At 45.1% G+C, this 19,649-nt stretch overlaps 1 protein-coding gene across 2 annotated transcripts in view; it reads right to left on the bottom strand.

The window, feature by feature from the left end:
- Positions 1-12,086: 12,086 nt before the first annotated feature.
- The window catches only part of lin7a (lin-7 homolog A (C. elegans)), an 88,794-nt gene continuing 81,231 nt past the window's right edge, over positions 12,087-19,649 (bottom strand). For both annotated transcript variants that reach the window (XM_072485161.1, XM_072485160.1), the window contains exon 6: positions 12,087-15,066. The gene's annotated coding sequence lies outside the window, so the exon portion shown is untranslated. The remainder of the gene's footprint in view (positions 15,067-19,649) is intronic.

Here is a 19,649-nt window from a genome sequence, read left to right as displayed (position 1 = left end):
TGCCCTTAATGTCCAAAAAGGTTAGGAGGGGTTACTGGATTACGGGGGTAGGGTGGAAGTGAGGGTCTAAGTGGCTCAGTGCAGACTCGATGGGCTGAATGGCCTCCTTCTGCACTGTATGTTCTATGTACCCCCCCTCTGCCACTCTACTCGTTGGGGCAGACAGGTCATTGAAAACAGAGATGAACAGCCTCCATCTCGTGTAGAGCCCCTCCTCTGACCCCCTAAGGACAAACTTAATTTTCTGCATTTGCAGAAATTCTACCACATCCCCCAACCACGCTGACTCCCTTGGTGGCATTGCCGGCCTTCAACACAGTTGGATTAGTCGCCGGGCAGCCAAAGAGGCAAAGGCCACATTGACCCCTTTGACCTCCAGGTGCTCCAGGAATATCCCACAGATTGCCACCAAAGGACACGGTTCCACCCTCACCCCCACAGACTTCGACAAAGTCTCAAATACTGACGTCCAAAACCTGACCATTTTCGGGCAGGATCATGCTCACGATTCCCCAGTCCCCTTGTGCTCCTCCCACACCTATTCTCCACCTCAGGAGAACCCACTCATGCATGCATATGAGCCCTGTGAACCACTTTAAATTGTATCAGGCTCATCCTGGCACAGAAGGAGGTCGGGTTCACCCGATACAATATTTCACTCCAGACCCCTCACCCCAATGCCATTCCCAGCTCCTCCTCCCACTTCCCTTTAATCTCTTGTCATGAACCCTTCCCCCTCTCCAGCAACCACCCATATATTTCCGATATCCTCCCCTCCCCAGCTCATCATTTGATAACAGTCTCTCAAACAGTGGATGGCTCGGCAGCTGACGGAACGGAGGGAGCTCTGTTCGTACAAAGCCCCGCGTCTGCATGTACCGGAATTCACTCCCCCTCGGGAGCTGATACTTCACCTTCAATTCCCCCAGCCCCGCAAACCTCCCCACCGCAAAGAATTCCCGAATCCTCTCAACCGCCTCCCTACTCCAACTTCTATAAGTTGCACCGATCCCTGCTGGTGCACACCTATGATTTCCACATATTGTTGACTGTACCAACATGCCCCCCGCCAACCCAAAGCGCCGCCGAAGCTGGTTCCAAATCTTCAGGGATGCCACCACTACCGGGCTCGCTGCATACCTGGCCAGGGAGAATGGGAGAGGGGCCCCCCACCGCCGCATCTTACGAAACAATGACCTAAAAGCATCAGGATTAACCGGAAAACTCATCAGGCATTTTGTGCTCCAGTTTGCAAATATATCAGTAGCGTTGTACTCTCAAACAAGGCAGATGATTGCAATAAATCAGAGAGAAACTGGAGGGTATTTTGAAAGAATATTTATTCATTAGTGTGGTGATTGGAAGATTTTTGGAAAATTGGCTTCTAAATGTTGTGGCAATTTAACGGTTAAAAGCCTGGGGTTAGAATGTATTTCTTTAAAAAGAGTTCTGTTCTGCAGGGCCTGGGTGGTTTTAGCGGCCAGCAGATGAAATTGATGAAGGAATGTGTTTTTCAGTCTGGGCTAATGCATAGTGGATTGCTTGGGGAAGTCCCTGTGCTTTGCATCTGCAGAGATAAGTTGTTTTTCAGCTTGGGAGAGATGAGGTCATTGCTGGGGGATTGCTGGGTTGAGCCAAGGAAGGCAGAGATACATTTTGAAAGCATTAGAACGGCAGTTTTGTGGAGAAACTTTGGTATGAGGAGTTGAATTCTGGTCTGCCTGACGCTGAGTCCACAATTTTCCCACAGTAAGATCGTCTGAGATCTGTATGTTTCTTTTCTTCTTGTTCAATGGGAAATTGAGTAGTAGCGTTTAAGATGTAAATTGTAAGCTGTACTTTTTGGGTGTGAAGTAATATTGTAGTTATAAGGTTTTGTTTTAAAAATAACCAAGCCCTATTTCTTCATGCAGTCACTCCTGGAGTGAATCATTCTTAACGCACAGTCTTTCAAATAAACTAAAACATTGGGCTTTCAGTCCAGTATCGTAGCCACTGTAGGGGTCTGGTCTGGGATTGTAATATTAGCTAAAAACTGGCAGCACGGTGGTGCAGTGGCTTAGCCCTGCTGCCTCATGGCGCCGAGGTCCCAGGTTCGATGCTGGTTCTGGGTCACTGTCCATGTGGAGTTTGCATATTCTCCCTGTGTCTGCGTGGGTTTCGCCCCCACAACCCAAAGATGTGCAGGTTAGGTGGATTGGCCACGCTAAATTGCCCCTTAATTGGAAAAAATTAATTGGGCAAGAGTTGGAATCCCCGCTGTGTTTTGAATTTATAAAAGAAAAGATATCAGCTAAACACAATTATAGCACAAGAGTAATGTGTTTAGTGCCCTTGGTTTTTCACATTGGATCCACCAGTCATCCAACAGGTTTTCTACTTAGACCAGAAAAAATAGAATACAATAATTATTACTTCAAATGTCGACTTGCGGTGGTGGCAGGTAGGGAGAAGTCACGCACGAGGTGACTCCCACCACAGTACTTGAATTTTGGCCCTTTTGCCCAGTCTCTGATTGATGGTGTAAGGTGTCCACATAAGAGAAATTCCAAGAAAGACCAGGGAAAAGAAAGTTGATAGAAATTCGGCAACAGATTCAGCGCCTTCTTGAGACACCTTGGTGGAGATAATAGCAAACGCTGCTCCTGTGACTCCAGCCACTCCAATAATGGCCAACATGCATGCCGCCGTGTTGGTGGAATTTGAGAAGCACTGGAGGGTTGTGTTCGGGGACCTTCGTAAACCGATAGAGGATGCTCTGGCTGCCATTCGATCCAAGTTAGGAAAAAACGTCTGAAACGGTAAAAACGATCGGCGCAGCGAATAAGACCCTCGAGACGGCTCCTTCGAAACACAGCGGGGTTCCAACTCTTGCCACATTTCTCTCTTCAATAATGGGAAGGACTACCCATCCAAAACCTCCACAATGCCCAAACTCTCCCCCAGGAGAACACAGTATTCCATGCGTGGTCTTACCAATGTCTTGGACAACTTCAGCAAGACATCCCAACTCCTGTATTCAGTGTTCTGACCAATGAAACCAAACATGCCGAATGCTTTCTTCACCATTCTGTCCACCTGTGACTCCACTTCCAAGGAGCTATGAGCCTGTACTCCTAGGTCTCTTTGTTCTATAAATCTCCCCAACTTCCTACCATTAACTGAGTAGGTCCTGCCCCGATTCAATCCACCAAAATGCATCACCTCACAATTATCTAAATTAAACTCCATCTGCCATTCATCGGCCCACTGGTCCAATTGGTCAAAGATCCCATTGCAATTCTAGATACGCTTCTTCACTATCCACTATGCCACCAATCTTGGTGTCATCTGCAAACTTACCAACCATGCCTCCTACATTCTCACCTAAATCATTTATATAAATATAAATTTAAATTACAGGCGCTGTCTCAACTATGGATGGGATAATGAAGCTACTCAGGAGTTTTGGCTCCTTCTCTGGGTATAAATTGAATCTGGACAAGAGCAAATACTTTCCGGTTAATCCCTGGGATTGCTACCTTTTCGCGTGGCCAGATCTAGCTTTCGTTATCTGGGAATCCGGGTAGCCCATGATTGGGCCTCGCTTCATAAATTTAATTATTCTAGTCTGGTGAATGGGGTCAAATCTGATTTGAGAAAGTTGGATAACTTCCCCCTGTGCTTGGCAAGCAGGGTTCAGACTATTGAAATGAATATCTTCCCGAGGTTTTTATTCCATATTTGGTGCCTCCCCACTTTTTTCCCTAAATCCTTTTTTGTTAGAGTTAACAAATTAGTATCCTCTTTTATTTGGGCTGGCAAGCCCCAAAGGATCCATGGGGAATTTCTCCAGTTTTTTCAGGGGTGGATGACAATCGACAGTCGGGTAGTTTGGCTTTACCCAATTTGTTAATTTATTATTGGGTTGCTAATATTAAGAAAGTGCTGGGGTGGTTTATTGATCCGAGTTCCATATGGGGGCAAATGGAGGTGAGTTCTTGTAGGGGCTCTACTTTGGCTGCCTTAGTAATTGCCTCGCTGCCATTCTCTCCTGCGAGATTTTCTTCAAACCCGGTGGTGATGTCCACTCTGAGAATCTGGAAGCAGTTCAGATGACATTTCAAATTTAGCTCCATGTCATTGTTAGTCCTTATCTGAATTAATCATCCCTTTGTGCCAGTGGGCTTGGAATTGACATTTAGGTCATGGGAGGAGAAAGGTTTGGGGAATTGCTTTGCCACGGTTTGGCAGGTTTGAGGAGCAGTTGGTAAATCTCAACTCCCTGGGACTAATTTATTTCCAAATTCATGACTTTTTGCGGAGGATTTTCTCTTTACACCACAGTGTCGTTGGCCGGGTCTGGTGGTGGTGGGGGGGGGGGGGGTATTTTGGGTATCTACAGCCAGATCCTATTAGTGGAGTCCGCTCCGTTGGATGAGGTGAAGATAAATTGGGAGGGTGAATTGGGTCATTTCTGATGAGGTGTGGAGCAAGGCTCTTCGCAGGGTCAACTCCACGTCCTCCTGTGCTCAGCTCAGTTTGATCCAGTTCAAGGTGCTGCACAGGGCTCATCTAACCCAGGCGAGGATGAGTATTTTTTTTCAGGGGTGGATGACAACTGACAGAGGTGTTCTCTGGGGCCGGATAACCGTACTCATATGTTCTAGTTATGTCCCAAGTTGTTAAACTTTTGGGTCTCCTTCTTCAACACCATGTCAAAGATTCTTAACGTCAAACTGGAGTCTTGTCCGCTGGTGGCCATTTTCGCAGAATCGGACTTGACAACGTTGCAGACTGGGGTGAAGGAGGATGTTCTTGCCTTTGGCTCGATAATAGCCTGGAGGAGAGTTCTGTTTGGGCGGAGGGTCTCCTACACTGCCAGTGCTTCGACCTGGTTGGGTGACCTCATGGAACCTTTACATTTGGAGAGGGTCAATTACATCATCAGGGGGTCAGTAAAGGGGTTCCACCTGAGATGGCAACCATTCATTTCCTTTTTCCGAGTTAGTCACCGTCAATTGTTGAGGGGTGATTTAGTTTATTGTTGGAGAGGGGGGGGGGGGCGGTTAGGTTTGGATGTGTTCTTCACTGTCGACAGTGTTATTTTTCTATTGTAAGCTGAAACGACCGTTTTATATAATATTGTTAGAAATGAAAAAGTTTCCAATAAAGTGTATATTTTTTAATTACTTAAAATGGCCGAAAACATTTAAAGTCATGTTGTGCTTTAAGCTAAAATATTATATATTGTTATCATAAAAAGTGGGCAGCACGGTTGCATAGTGGTTAGCACAGTTGCTTCACAGCTCCAGGGTCCCAGGTTTCATTCCCGGCAGGGTCACTGTCTGTGCGGAGTTTGCGTGTTCTCCCCGTGTCTGCGTGGATTCCCTCCGGGTGCTCCGGTTTCCTCCCACAGTCCAAAAATGTGCAGGTTAGGTGGATTGCCCATGCTAAACTGCCCTTAGTATATAAAAAATGTTAAGTGGGGGTTGTTGGGTTACGGGGATAGGGTAGATACGTGAGCTTCAGTAGGGTGCTCTTTGTAAGGGCTGGTGCAGGCTCGATGGGCTGAATGGCCTCCTTCTGCACTATAAATTCTCTGATTCTATAAAAGTATAATGCATTATTTGAAGTTTTTTTTAAATGGCTCACTCGTGGTTATGTTTGCAATTCAACAGACCACCTCATTTGGCTAGTTTAATTCTAGCAAGCATAGTATCCTTGGGCTGTAATCAAATGTTTGTTAGTGTTGCTTAAAGCACAATTTTCTCCAGTGTGTGGATGGGAGAACTGAAGACTGTACATGCTGTGCCCAAATCAGGTATAAATAGCTTCGTGAAAATTGCACCTTGTGAATTGAGGAACAGGGTGGAGGGGGGATGGAATTAGCAATAATCTTAAGAAAGAAAAGCACAAATTTAGGTTATGCAATGTGTTACGATTCAAAATGTTTTACACAAATTCAAGAAAATAGTATTTAAAACATTTTTCATTTCAAACCTGTAGTGCATTCACATTTTAATGTCCATTTTAATTCTACTGACGTCTCCTTTTGCCAAGTCAGGCAGATTAACGGTCTGAACATGATTGTGACGTCAGCCTTGAGGGGCCAATTGGTCTGGGAGTATGATTCTCACTTTGGGTGTTTCGGTTTTGAAATGTGCAGCAGGTCTCGGGTTCAAAGCCCGGACGAGCCCTTGGGCGGCACAGTAGCACAATGGTCAGCACTGTTGCTTCACAGCGCCATAGACCTGGGTTCGATTCCCAGCTTGGGTCACTCTCTATGCGGAAACTGTACGTTCTTCCCGTGTCTGTGTGGGTTTCTGCTGGGTGCTCCGGTTTCCGACCACAGTCCAAAAATGTGTGGGTTAGGTGGATTGGTCATGCTAAATTGACCCATAGTCCCCAAATGTTAGGTGGGGTTGCTGGGTTACGGAGATAGGGTGGAGGTGTGCGCTTAAGTAGGGTGCTCTTTCAGGGGCCGGTATTAGACTCGATGGGCCGAATGGATTCCTTCTGCACTGTAAATTCTATGTGAACATAATATCATGTCAACAAAACCAGAGTCTGACTAGCATTGCTGGAGTTCGAGATGCCATGGGGAGAGGGCAAGCAAGAGGGGCAACATCTTAGGGAGACCCTCTGATCCATTCAGGGGGCCTCATTAAGGAGGGACCCCTCAGTAAACCACCGGCTGACACAGCCGGGTTGGGCGTTTGGCGTGGGTTTTTCCCATCACCTGTTAAATCACAGCAGTGGTGGTATGAGGCCTTCAAGTGGGAACTATTTGCCCATTTAAAGGCTCGATTGGCCCACTGGTGGACAGACCAGAGGGCGCCACCTTGCCACTGGTATGTGGTAGGTGGCAGGCAAACCATCCACTGACTTTAATGAGCCCTCCCACCTTCAAACCCAAAAGGAAGTACTTCCTAAAAATACAAAAGTTCAATTCAATATTCACTATTTCAATTATTCAGCTCGTAATGTGTTATGTTTGCAATTGTACAACACGATATGTCATTTAGAATTTTTTTTCGCCGAGGATCACAAAGATATGAAATGAAAAAATGCTTAAAGTGCGGCTGTCAGATCATGGAATTACAATAATTATTCCATAAAATTACAAGGACCATATTCCAAGTGAATTATGATCAGCAAGGAAATGAATACCTGAAATTTATCACCACTTTGAATATTTTATTTATTTCAGCCTCATTTCTTCGTTCCCTGGAATTTTACGGAGTGCCAACGTTTCAACGAATGCTATTAATACATTTTTTGACCGTGCTATATTTTTTCTTCTTTCCCTCTTTGCAGTTAGGCATCCTACTGCTGCATAAGTAGCTGTTCATCAGGTCAGACGGCCAAGTGCGATTGGCTGCTGAACCAAGCAAACTGCTGACATGCAGACTGCTCTGTGACCCAGCCAACTCTCCCCGTCACCCTGGACTCTTTCGAAATGAAAGCTTCAGCTCCTGGGAACTGCTGCGAGCAACCTTGGGGACTAGATGGGCAGAATCTCCTGTGCGTACATGCCCATAAATGTATGATCAAGGAGTGAGGCAAGTACCTGCTCTGAAAGAACAAGGAAACATGTGGCTGAATTTTCTCACTCTTTGTGGTATTCCTGTGCCACAGAACGTAACCACTCTGAGCTAAAAAGGACTGGTGCAAGACTTTCCTGCAACTGCCGAAATCGCAGGATATAAAAGTTGACTTTGAAGCCTCAAGCAATCCAACCAAAAATGGGGCTCAACTCGTACAACTATAAAATGTGCACCGCCGGGAGTGGGGGGGTTCCCATTTTGAAATGTGAAAAGGAAACATTGGGCTGGATTCGTCGCTTCATTGGCTAAGTGCCGGCTCGAACAAGAATTCGCAGGAGGTATACGATGAAAAAAAAATCAGTGCGGACTCCTTACGGATTCTGGGATCGGTGAGGGGCTAGCACCAGTGCCGAGTGAAACTCCCGGCTCCCGCGCCGAAAACAGCCGGAAAATGGCGGGATCCCTGGCCGCGCATGCGCACGGCTGACGAGCGCCAGGTGTGCGCGGACCAGACCCGCCATCCACGACCCACAGGCCAGCCCCGACCAGCCAAGAAACCCCGTTGACAGCATGGGACCAAAGGATCCCGCCACTGGCCAATAACGGGCCACCTCTGCCACCACCAATCATGCCACGGGGTGCGCGGAGAAGCCGGCACATTGTATTGGTAATCTATATTAAATTAATGTGACATGGTTTATTGAATGAACGAATTCTACAAAAATATTATTAATCACAATCCAAACATTTTAAAGCCGATCAATTTCATTGTCTTTGGCACCCGATGCAAAGAGTTTATTGAATTTATTCTCAGTCACCTTGGCTATGATATCATCACAAGGATTGTGCTCTGGATCAGATGTGGTGCTTTCAGTTTTAGAATCATCCCTCCACAACAAATCATCTTAATCTCCATCCATTCTATTGGATAGTCCACATTTTTAAAATGATCTGAGGATACTTTGTGCACTAATAGTTTCCCACGCTTTGATGATGAAAACACACAAAACATCAAGTGTGACAGCGCAAATACTTCCATCCCTTGTGAAAGTTTTTTCTTCATCCACCTAATCCATTCGACACATGATCCTTGAATAACGTATGGAAGAATCAAAGAATGCATACCGTGCAGAAGGGGGCCATTCGGCCCATCGAGTCTGCACTGACTTTTCGAAAGACCACCCTAACTAGGCCCTATCCCCGCCCTATTCCTATAACCCCACCCAACTATTGGACACTAAGGGGCAATTTTAGCATGGCCAATCTACCTAACATCTTTGGACTGTGGGAGGAAACCGGAGCACCCGGAGGAAACCCATCCAGACACGGGGAGAAAGTGCAAACTCCACAGTCACCCGAGGTTGGAATCGAATCTGGGTCCCTGGCGCTGTGAGGCAGATATGCTAACCACTGTGCTGCCATGTCGCCCTATGATAGCAACGCTAAGCTGAAATGGAGGGGCAGGGGGCAACTTACCCACTGCGTATTTGCAAACAAACATGATTTTTGGGGCTGGAAAAATGAGATTCATTATATTCCAGGTTGACTTCTATGCTGTGATTTACTATACGCTGCCTCAAAACTGATGTAAAATTAGACCCAGAAATTTAGGCGCAGCCAGAAATAAAGTCACTTAACTGATTTTTAAAACATTTCTTCATTGTACTTTGTTCCTTGGATGCATTTTATGGCATCTGCGTGACACATTAAAAGTTAAAAAGCTTCCTCAGATGCCATTTTTTAACTGCGCCAAATGAGAATGAATGATAGAGTTCACACAAAACTTCAATTTTCATATTTAACAGAGGAATATATGGTGAGCGTTTAGCGGTGGTGATCCTATTGTTTTGCAGTGATCAAGCTTGTTTGTATCAATGTTATGATTTGGCGCGCACTAATGTGGTTGACAGGAAATGTGGGTGTAATTCGGTGTTGGCAAAAGGTGCGCGGAAACCAGCATCATTTAAAGTGTAACTTTCTGACGCTAATCCCACAGGAAACCCCAGCATGGAATAGAGTTCACATTTTGCATTCAGTTTGTGCCTCCGAACTCAAACCTATTTCTTACTGTTTTGTTGTACCCCTGCCCTGATAGTACTTTTTGCTGATTGAAGATTTGGCTTGCTGAATGTATACAAGGAACAAAAGCAGACAAGATTCACAGCTTGCTGTAAAAATATTGAAGTCAGAGCAGAACCAAGACAGTAAATACATTAATGGCTATATTGCCATTTCTTTTATAGCCAATAAAACACAATTGACGTGCAATAATGTTAACAGATACCTTTTCCTCAATTTGTCAGTGTTAATTTCAAGTTGAAAGACACACACATTTCTTTGTAACAGTGCAACCAGAGTTCAGAATCCAATCCAAATTTGTTTTGGTGAATGTAACTTCTCTTCAGATTAATACATGGTGTTCCGGGACACATGCTGATTAAAGTGCAGTCTGACAGTTAATTTGCCCAATTAGCTCAAAGCAACAGCAGGTGGAACTTTTTGCCTATCTGGCCAACATTTTTATTCGCTCCACCCCAAAAACAATCCTAGACAGCGAAGGGGTCTGTGTTCAGAGGATAAATAAATAGCTTCAGGCCGAAAGGCCCAATCTCTCTTAAAGCCGACCTACGACATGGGGTAACTTTGTTTTAATGCTTCTTACATTACAAAACAATGCTTCAAAAAGTACTTAATTGGATATAAAGTGCATTGGGCGCGATTTGTGGTTATGAAAGGCATGCTATGAATGCCACTTTCCTTTTGTAATCCAGCCCATGAGGAACTGACGGTGGTAGCACAAGGGTGCAGTGAAGTGTGTTGCTGGATATGTTAGTGAGTCCTGGCCACATTGAATGAGAAGAAGCGGATCATAAACTGCATTCCGTTTGGGAAGATCGTCATCTGGAACTGCACGGAGCTCACCCAACCTGAGCTAGAGAAGATACAAACTCCTCCCCACTGATGTTTGAAATGCTTTCAATGAGTCAAGGAATAAATTGCCAAAATTACCCCAAAAGTAACAAAGAATGAAGGGCCATCAATGTATTTCTATTCACGTACCGATTGTGACAGAAGAAACAGGAGTCGACAGCACATCAAGAGCAATTACATATTTTTAAAAATCCGTCACAGATGAATTCTGCCTGAAGGTGTCAGACATACAATTTCAAATTAGGACCGCCATTTGATTTTGTCCATTACCTCGGGACTTGTGGGCTCAAATTTGTGTATTTTTCCTCCCTATTCTCCTCCCAACTACCCCACCCCCCATCCTTGAGAACCCTAACTATTACAGGATTACTCTCTATATCGGGAGCCCCAACATCGAGGAGATAATGGAACAACAGCTGCAAACTGCAAGCAATGTTGCATGATCAAACGTCAGATGAGCAGCCTCCAGGAGTTGGCAAACCTTACCAGCTGCTGTAGAGTTTCTCTGCCACCAGCTTTTACAAAAAATAAATCCATATTTTCCTTCCCAGAAAACCTTTTCCCATTGTAACTATACTAAAATCTAAACTGTGCCCTCATTGTGAATGATGTTGTGTAACATTAGATTTCTATTCTCAACTCATTGCTACACATTTCACATCCTGCAATATACCAGGGAGGCACGGTAGCACAGTGGTTCGCACTGTTGCTTCACAGCTCCTGGGTCCCAGGTTCGATTCCTGGCTTGGGTCACTGTCTATGTGGAGTCTGCACGTTCTCCCCGTGTCTGCGTGGGTTTCCTCCCGGTGCTCCGGTTTCCTCCCACAAGTCCCAAAAGATGTGCTATTAGGTAACTTGGACATTCTGAGTTCTCCCTCCGTGTACCCGAACAGGCGCTGGAGTGTGGCAACTAGGAGCCTTTCACAGTAACTTCATTGCAGTGTTATTGTAAGCCTACTTGTGACAATAAAGATTATTATTATTAACACCTGAAGACAAATTACTCATGGTGTGAAACGCATGGGGATTATGGAACTCCGCAGATATCAGACCCAGAATCGAATAGAAACTCAGGGACCAGTTTAACAGGTATGCATAAAGTGAAAAACATTTGAGAACAAGAAGCTGATGTTAGCCTACACCATTACAATTCTGAACAGCAATCCCATTACTGGTTACCTTTAACCCTTAATTTCTACATTCTTAGTCAGGTGAGAGAATTAGGTAAACGTACGAAAAAAAGACTGCAGTCCATTTTCACTCATTCCCAATCACCCAAAACTTTCAAATACCTACTATCTGATTTGTCGTTAATTTATTACTCCTTCCCAGGGTGGTCAGATTCCTACATTCTCCACTTGCTGTAAAATGTAATTGAATCCAAACGTTAGTGCCCCTTTCTTCATCCAAACTTGAGCTCATGGCCCCGAGTCTGGAATTGGTGGTAATCTTGGTCCTATCTTGAGTCAATTATATTTGATTCCTGAATATATAAATAGCTCTGAGGAGTTTCTCCTCCTCCAGAGAAAACAATCGCAGGATTTTGAGCATCTTAGTTCAAAGGTCTTGGAACTAGGTACTAGACCGATATTAAGTGGAAATTGTCCTCAGAATCAAGAGACAAAGCACAGTGAACTACTTTTAATCACTTAAAGTGCACAACTTAGCTAAATAAATATCACCAGCTTTTTTTATACAGTATTCATAAAATGTTAAAATTGAGATATCCCCAAACATTGGAGACACATGCTTCATAAGCTACAAAACTACATTCACATGCTGCAGAATTTGGTTGAGGTGTGGAGGTGCTGAAGAATTCCAAGTGATTTAAACCTTGCTGTGCTAGGAGCCCCATTAATGTTGCTTATTTGCTGGATCAGCAATACTGGTGGAGCTTTAAGCATAATCCAAAATTAATTCCTTTGACATTTGTATGTGAAAAACAGCAGTACTTGGTGCAATGAAATTCCTGACCATAGAGGATAAATGAAAAAAAAATTGAATCCCTGCCAAAGTGGAAAAGAACAAGAAATACAGACACAAGCACGGCTACCAGGATTACCAGAGATTCTAACATTTTTTTAAGGAAATTATAAACACTACTTGTGTAAAAAGTCCTAACTTTCATCACAGCCTGAAACCAAAATACTAAAAACACTATAAAAATTGGACCTCAAGTTGAGATAGTTAACAGCAAGTTTGAAAATCACATGTTAATAGCCGTAAAACTATAGCCTTTCACACACATATTGAAGAACTCTTCATTCTTTCAGGTCAAAAAAAAAATTCTGATTAAGCCTGTTTTTGAAAAGGAAAAGCAAATTAAAATGATTGGAGCAAAAACGGTTCATCCGTACAACATCAAATTGAACAATTTCTATTTATAGTTGTATTCAAAGCAGAACACAAAATCAGACAAAATAAACAGTAATTTAGATAATTAATATGGATATTTTTTTCAAGATTCGGCTCAGATATATTTCTATGGTATTTGCAAATTTGTGATGTTTTTCTGCTTCGTCGCACTATGAAAAAAACACAACCATATCTTTATAACGGACACTATGTTGGAACAAATTTTCTATTAATGGTTTCTTCTCCCTGCAGTTACAATGTCACAGAGCTAACATCTGGGTTAAATCAGCACTGGAGGTGTTGCAGCTGTGAGAGGGTTTCAGTGGCCCTCACATCTGACTTTGAACAGAGAGGAGGGGGGAGCTATAGCTACTGCTAGCTAGAATTAATGCAATGACCAAAACATCCTATACAAAGTGAATGGATGCCTATCTGAAAAAGCAGAAGTCCTCGGAAGCTATCTTACAGTTGCTTACCTTTGTAGATTTAATTTTGTTTCTGATACAATAGCATTAACTTTCCTTGGAGAGATTTTCATATCGAAGTTGAAGAGGTTCTGTAATTCAGGAGGAATTCCAGAACGAGGCATCAGTCAATCAACAAACCAACTGATTAGCGAAAAGAAAATCCCCCACCCTCTTCAATGAAGATGTCATTTTCACATTATTGAGAGTCATCGAAATTAATTTGAACAGAAATTCAATTTTCCGCCAAAAACATCTAGTTCTCAATTAGTGGTTCGCAGAACAGAAAAATAAAACGAAAGGTAATAGAGCTGAGGAATGTTAGGCTAGCTGAATCTCTGCAGCTACCATTTTACTGAAGAATAGCAAATCCATTACCTGTGTCATTTGCAGAATATGCAAGGATAATCTGTGTTTGGATTTCTGTATATGGTACATCACTTCTTTGCAAATAATTTTCTCTCTCTTTAGCAAACACTGATGGGGCAGTTCTGAGCAGAGAGATGATTTTCTGGATCAATCCCTCTCAAAGTACCATCAGGTATGTAAACTTTCCATTCCCAATCCATCAATGATAAGGGTTTCGCCAGGGGGCGTGTGCGTATTCTTCAGATTTTATGTTTGCTGCAGTTTAAATTTTGCAACATGGAAACTAGTAGCAGCCTCTGGTTTATTCAATTGAGGTGAGATGGGGCAGAAAGAAATAGGGTCGGGATTCAAATTAAGTTGATAGTGATAAAAATAACGGCAAATGGAAGGAACCTCTTTTTGTCACATGCTTTTCACATCTTTAAATCGGGGAAAATGGACTGGCAGTTTGGCAATACAGCAGGCTGAGTAGCCAGAAACAATGTGGCCTCATTATATCTAGCCATTCAGTACATTAACTTACTATTCTTCAAAAACAGCGTTAAAAACATTTTTCACAAAGCTAACTATAACTTGGCTTTTATGATTAGGCACAAGGTTTTAATTTTTTAAAAAAGAGATTGGAAAAATAAAATCTTACATTGCGTTTCAGAAAACAGAGTAAGATTTTAAACTCTGATGCTTCTTTAATGCTTTCTTTCGAATTACCATTTGAAAAAAAAAGCTTATTTGTACAACAATGCTATTACATCCTAGACAGAAATTGGGTAGCCAACACAAACAATTTCAGTATTTTAAAAAATAAATTTAGAGTATCCAATTCATTTTTCCAATTAAGGGGCAATTTAGCGTGGCCAATCCACCTGGCCTGCACATCTTTGGGTTGTGGGGGCGAAACCCACGCAAACATGGGGAGAATGTCCAACTCCACACGGACAGTGACCCAGAGCAGGGATCTAACCTGGGTCCTCGGCGCCTTGAGGCAGCAATGCTAACCACTGCGCCACCATGTTGCCCCCACGATTTCAATATTTGAACAGCTGCTTGTCGAAGCTCTGCATATTAGGGTGCGCTGAAATAGAATATCACATTTAAAAGAAAAATCCTAATTTGTAACACTTAATTATGATTCGTAATACTTGTGTTCTATTATTTTCAAAAAACCTTGTGCCATTTTGGTCTAAGCTACAATAAGCTTAGCTAAAACTTCGCAATCATTCACAGCATGATGTGCCCAGTATCTGGCATTTGAATGAATTATGAACAATCATCACAAATGATCTATCTTAACTTTTTTTTCTCTCCCAAAGTAATCCCAACAATTTGCAACAGTCTTCAGAGATGACAAATAACTGTAAGCAAAACAGTTTTCATCAGTAACATGGCGTCTGGAAGATTTTTCTCATTAAACCTGAAAACTGAAAGAAAGGACAGAATCTGAGAGCAATATTTTGTTTAAAAAACATTTCAATTGGATGAATTTGTAGCCAAGTTTCGAAGATGTCTTATTGAAACAATCTACATTTTCTCAGTACAATTTATTTCCAAAGTAACCTAACAATGCTTACATTTGTGTCTCAAATGCAAAGTTTGGTGTGATATACGGGTGTAATGCACAGAAGTGAGAGGTTCGGCTAATTTACCCATCCCTCCCAGGCAGATAAAACCATCACAAAGCGCAAAAGAAAAACAAAAGAACTCATATTTATAAACTTACGTTCATGATCTCAGGATATTTCAAGAGTTGCAAGAAGGAAAGAGTGCCTATTGCTTTTCCGCCATTCAGGGCATTGTGTCAGGGTGGAGAAGGCGGAGAGTGGCACTCGTGCATGGAGGTCCATTGAACCACTTAAATAACTAAATATGGGCCCTTTCCATCATTGAGTGCAGAGACTGCCTGGCGAATTCTGGTGGTCTCGCTGTGGGCTGAGCAGGTGTTCTTCTAATCGGGCACTCTGTGGCCCATGTTGAAGCCCCTTGGCTACAATGGACGAATGGATGATCCCACAATTTACTAGTTCCTGAATTGTGGAAAAATGAAGCTGAGATTCCTCACAAGCGGCTGTGCTGTTGGTGCCCTTAGCTTTTGGCCTCATCATAGGAGCTCCGGCTCTGCCGATGTCCTTTCATTTTGTTTTGATTGGTGAGATGCAAGGGATGAGTGGCTCAGTTTTCACATTCACACTAAGAATAAACAGGTTAGCTTCCACTGTCTTAACTGGGATCTAATATAACTGATATAGTAAATGGGTCACTTCCGGGGGCGGCTATGTGGTGAGCCGTCGTGATGACTCCCACCAGGGTACGTGGTTCTGACCCTTTCTGCCTGGTTTATGGTGATGCACTTGGAGGCAATTGGTGTAGTTGGATGGAATAAGACACCCTCCCAAGTGCCATTTGGCCTGATCCCAATTTGCAGGTAGCAGTGCGAAGCAGCACCTGGCTGGGGTCTCGTCGACGAGGCGGATAGGTGCCAGGTGGCTGTTCGACCTGGCGGCATAGCTAAGGGAGTTTTAAAACTGACTTAACTATGGAAGATTGGGTCCCGCCCAAGATTGCGACGTCTTGCAAGATCTCGTTAGATCTGGCGAGGTGTAATGATTGCCGGGAATCCTGGGAGCAGCTTCTCCCGGGATCTACTGGCCGAATCCTGTCCCAATTCCGACGGGACGTTAGCCAGTAGATTGCACCCTTTGTTTCTCAATAATCTCTGTTTATATATTGCAGAATATAATTAAAACCGTCAAATTCCACACTTCATCTGCTTGCTCCATTAGTTAGGAAAATAAAAGTAGTTTTGAGGGATTTATATTTGAATTGGTAAACATTAGAAATAAGGTACAGTTTTAAGAGTGCTAAATTTAATGTTTCTGTGGCTGGAATGGTAAAACCTATAGTTATATTCATGCTGGACAAAGGTATCTGTATTTTTTTTTAATTTAAAAAAAATTTAGAGTAGCCAATTATTTTTCTTTTTCCAATAAAGGGGCAATTTAGCGTGGCAAATCCACCTAACCAGCACATCTTTGGGCTGTGGGGGTGAAACTCATGCAGACATGGGGAGAATGTGCTAACTCCACACGGACAGTGACCCAGGGCCAGGATTCGAACCTGGGTCCTCAGCGCTGCAGTACAAGTGCTAACCACTGCGCCACATGCCGCCCTATGAGGGGATTTGTTAAGTTCCAACTGTGATTCTATTGTGCTTGTAGAGGGTTGCAGCGCCAAGAATAAAGAAAAGCCGAAAGAAGGATAAGTTGTTGCTTAGAAACTGGGGCTTTGTAAGGTAGAGATGCTTTTAAGTTTTAGTTTAGATGATTTGGTTGCAGTTGGAGACAGGTAATGAGAAAGAAGGCAGCTCTTAGAGCTCAGCTAGAAGCAGTTGGATTTAGAAGGCTAGAGAGGGAACATTTCTCTCAGATTTCCTAAAAGAAAAGCCATACCAGGGAGTAATGGTTAAGAAAACAAGTGCAGAGATCTGGGGCGAAATTCTCCCCCAACGGCGGGATGCCCACCGACTGGCGCCAAAGCCGGCGCCAATCAGACGGGCATCGCGCCGGCCCAAAGGTGCGGAAGTCTCCGCATCTTTGGCGGCCTAGCCCCAACATTGAGGGGCTAGGCCTACGCCGGAGGGATTTCCGCCCCGCCAGCTGGCGGAAATGGCGTTTGTTGCCCCGCCAGCTGGCGCGGAAATGCGGCGCATGCGCGGGAGCATCAGCGGCCGCTGTCAGTTTCCCAGCGCATGCGCGGGAGCGTCAGCGGCCGCTGTCAGTTTCCCGCGCATGCGCAGTGGGGAGAGTCTCTTCTGCCTCCTCCATGGTGGAGGCCGTAGCGGAGGCGGAAGGGAAAGAGTGCCCCCACGGCACAGGCCCGCCCGCGGATCGGTGGGCCCCGATCGCGGGCCAGGCCACCGTGGGGGCACCCACCGGGGTCAGATTGCCCCGCGCCCCCCCCCCAGGACCCCGGAGCCCGCCCACACCGCCTGGTCCCGCCGGTAAATACCAGGTTTGATTTACGCCGGCGGGACAGGCAATTCCTGGGCGGGACTTCGGCCCATCCGGGCCGGAGAATCCAGCGGGGGGTCCCGCCAACCGGCGCGGCCGGATTCCCGCCCCCGCCCAATCTCCGGGAGCGGAGACTTCGGCGGGGGCGGGATTCACGGCGGCCAACGGCCATTCTCCGACCCGGCGGGGGGTCGGAGAATGACGCCCCTGAAGAGCAGCTAGCTATGGAAACTAGCAGACTACCAATGAACCGGAACAGCAGACCGAGAGATCTGCGGTGCGACAACCGAAGAGGAAAGAGTCGAATTGGACCCCTCTGGAAGGCCGCTGCCCTAGACTCGACATGTATGCTCAAGCTGTCAGGAGTCGCGTCAATGCCAGATTCATCAGTCGCATTCACAAGACAGCCCCGAACGTCACCCAAGCACAATGCAATGCCATCCGCGCTCTCAAGACCAACCGCAGCATCGTCATCAAACCAGCAGACAAAGGAGGGGCCACTGTCATACTGAACAGAACGGACTACTGCAAAGAAGTATACCGACAACTGAACAACCAAGAACACTACAGACAGTTACCCGCAGATCCGACCAAGGAACACATCCGCCAACTTAACAGACTGATCAAGACCTTGGATCCAGATCTTCAGAGCACCCTACGTGCTCTCATCCCACGTACACCCCGCATTGGAGATCTCTACTGCCTCCCGAAAATACACGAGGCCAACACACCAGGCCGTCCTATCGTTTCAGGCAATGGGACCCTGTGTGAGAACCTCTCTGGCTACATCGAGGGCATCTTGAAACCCATCGTACAAGGTACGCCCAGCTTCTGTCGCGACACGACGGACTTCCTACAGAAACTCAGCACCCATGGACCAGTTGAACCAGGAACATTCCTCGTCACAATGGACGTCTCGGCACTCTATACCAGCATCCCCCATGACGACGGTACTGCTGCAACAGCCTCAGTACTCAACACCGACAACTGCCAATCTCCAGACGCAATTCTGCAACTCATCCGCTTCATTCTGGATCACAACGTCTTCACCTTTGACAACAAGTTCTTCATCCAGACGCACGGAACAGCCATGGGGACCAAATTCGCACCCCAATACGCCAACATCTTCATGCACAAGTTTGAACAAGACCTACTCATCGCACAGAACCTTCAACCGACGTTATACACCAGATACATCGATGACATTTTTTTCCTTTGGACCCACGACGAAGAATCACTGAAACGACTACACGATGACATCAATAAGTTCCATCCAACCATCAGACTCACCATGGACTACTCGCCAAAATCAGTTGCATTCTTGGACTCACTCGTCTCCATCAAGGACGGTCACCTCAGCACTTTCCTTTACCGCGAACCCACGGATAACCTCACGATGCTTCACTTCTCCAGCTTCCACCCTAAACACATTAAAGAAGCCATCCCCTATGGACAAGCGCTCCGTATACACAGGATCTGCTCAGACGAGGAGGAGCGTAACAGACATCTACAGACGTTGAAATATGCTCTCGTACGAACGGGATACGTCGCTCGACTCATCGATCGACAGTTCCAACGCGCCACAGCAAAAAACCGCACCAACCTCCTCAGAAGACAAACATGGGACACAACCGACAGAATACCCTTCGTCGTCCAGTACTTTCCCGGAGTGGAGAAACTACGACATCTTCTTCACAGCCTTCAACACGTCATTGATGAAGATGAACATCTTGCCAAGGTCATCCCCACACCCCCACTACTTGCCTTCAAACAACCGCGCAACCTCAAACAAACCATTGTTTGCAGCAAACTACCCAGCCTTCAGAACAGTGACCACGACACCACACAACCCTGCCATGTCAATCTCTGCAAGACGTGCCAGATCATCGACATGGATACCACCATTACACGTGAGAACACCACCCACCATGTACGCGGTACATACTCGTGCAACTCGGCCAACATTGTCTACCTCATACGCTGCAGGAAAGGATGTC

The sequence above is a fragment of the Scyliorhinus torazame genome, chromosome 19 (genome assembly GCF_047496885.1).
Source record: "Scyliorhinus torazame isolate Kashiwa2021f chromosome 19, sScyTor2.1, whole genome shotgun sequence".
Classification (NCBI taxonomy): Eukaryota; Metazoa; Chordata; class Chondrichthyes; order Carcharhiniformes; family Scyliorhinidae; genus Scyliorhinus; species Scyliorhinus torazame.
Note: the sequence above shows the minus strand (reverse complement) of the source record. Positions and strands in the feature narration are given on the sequence as shown.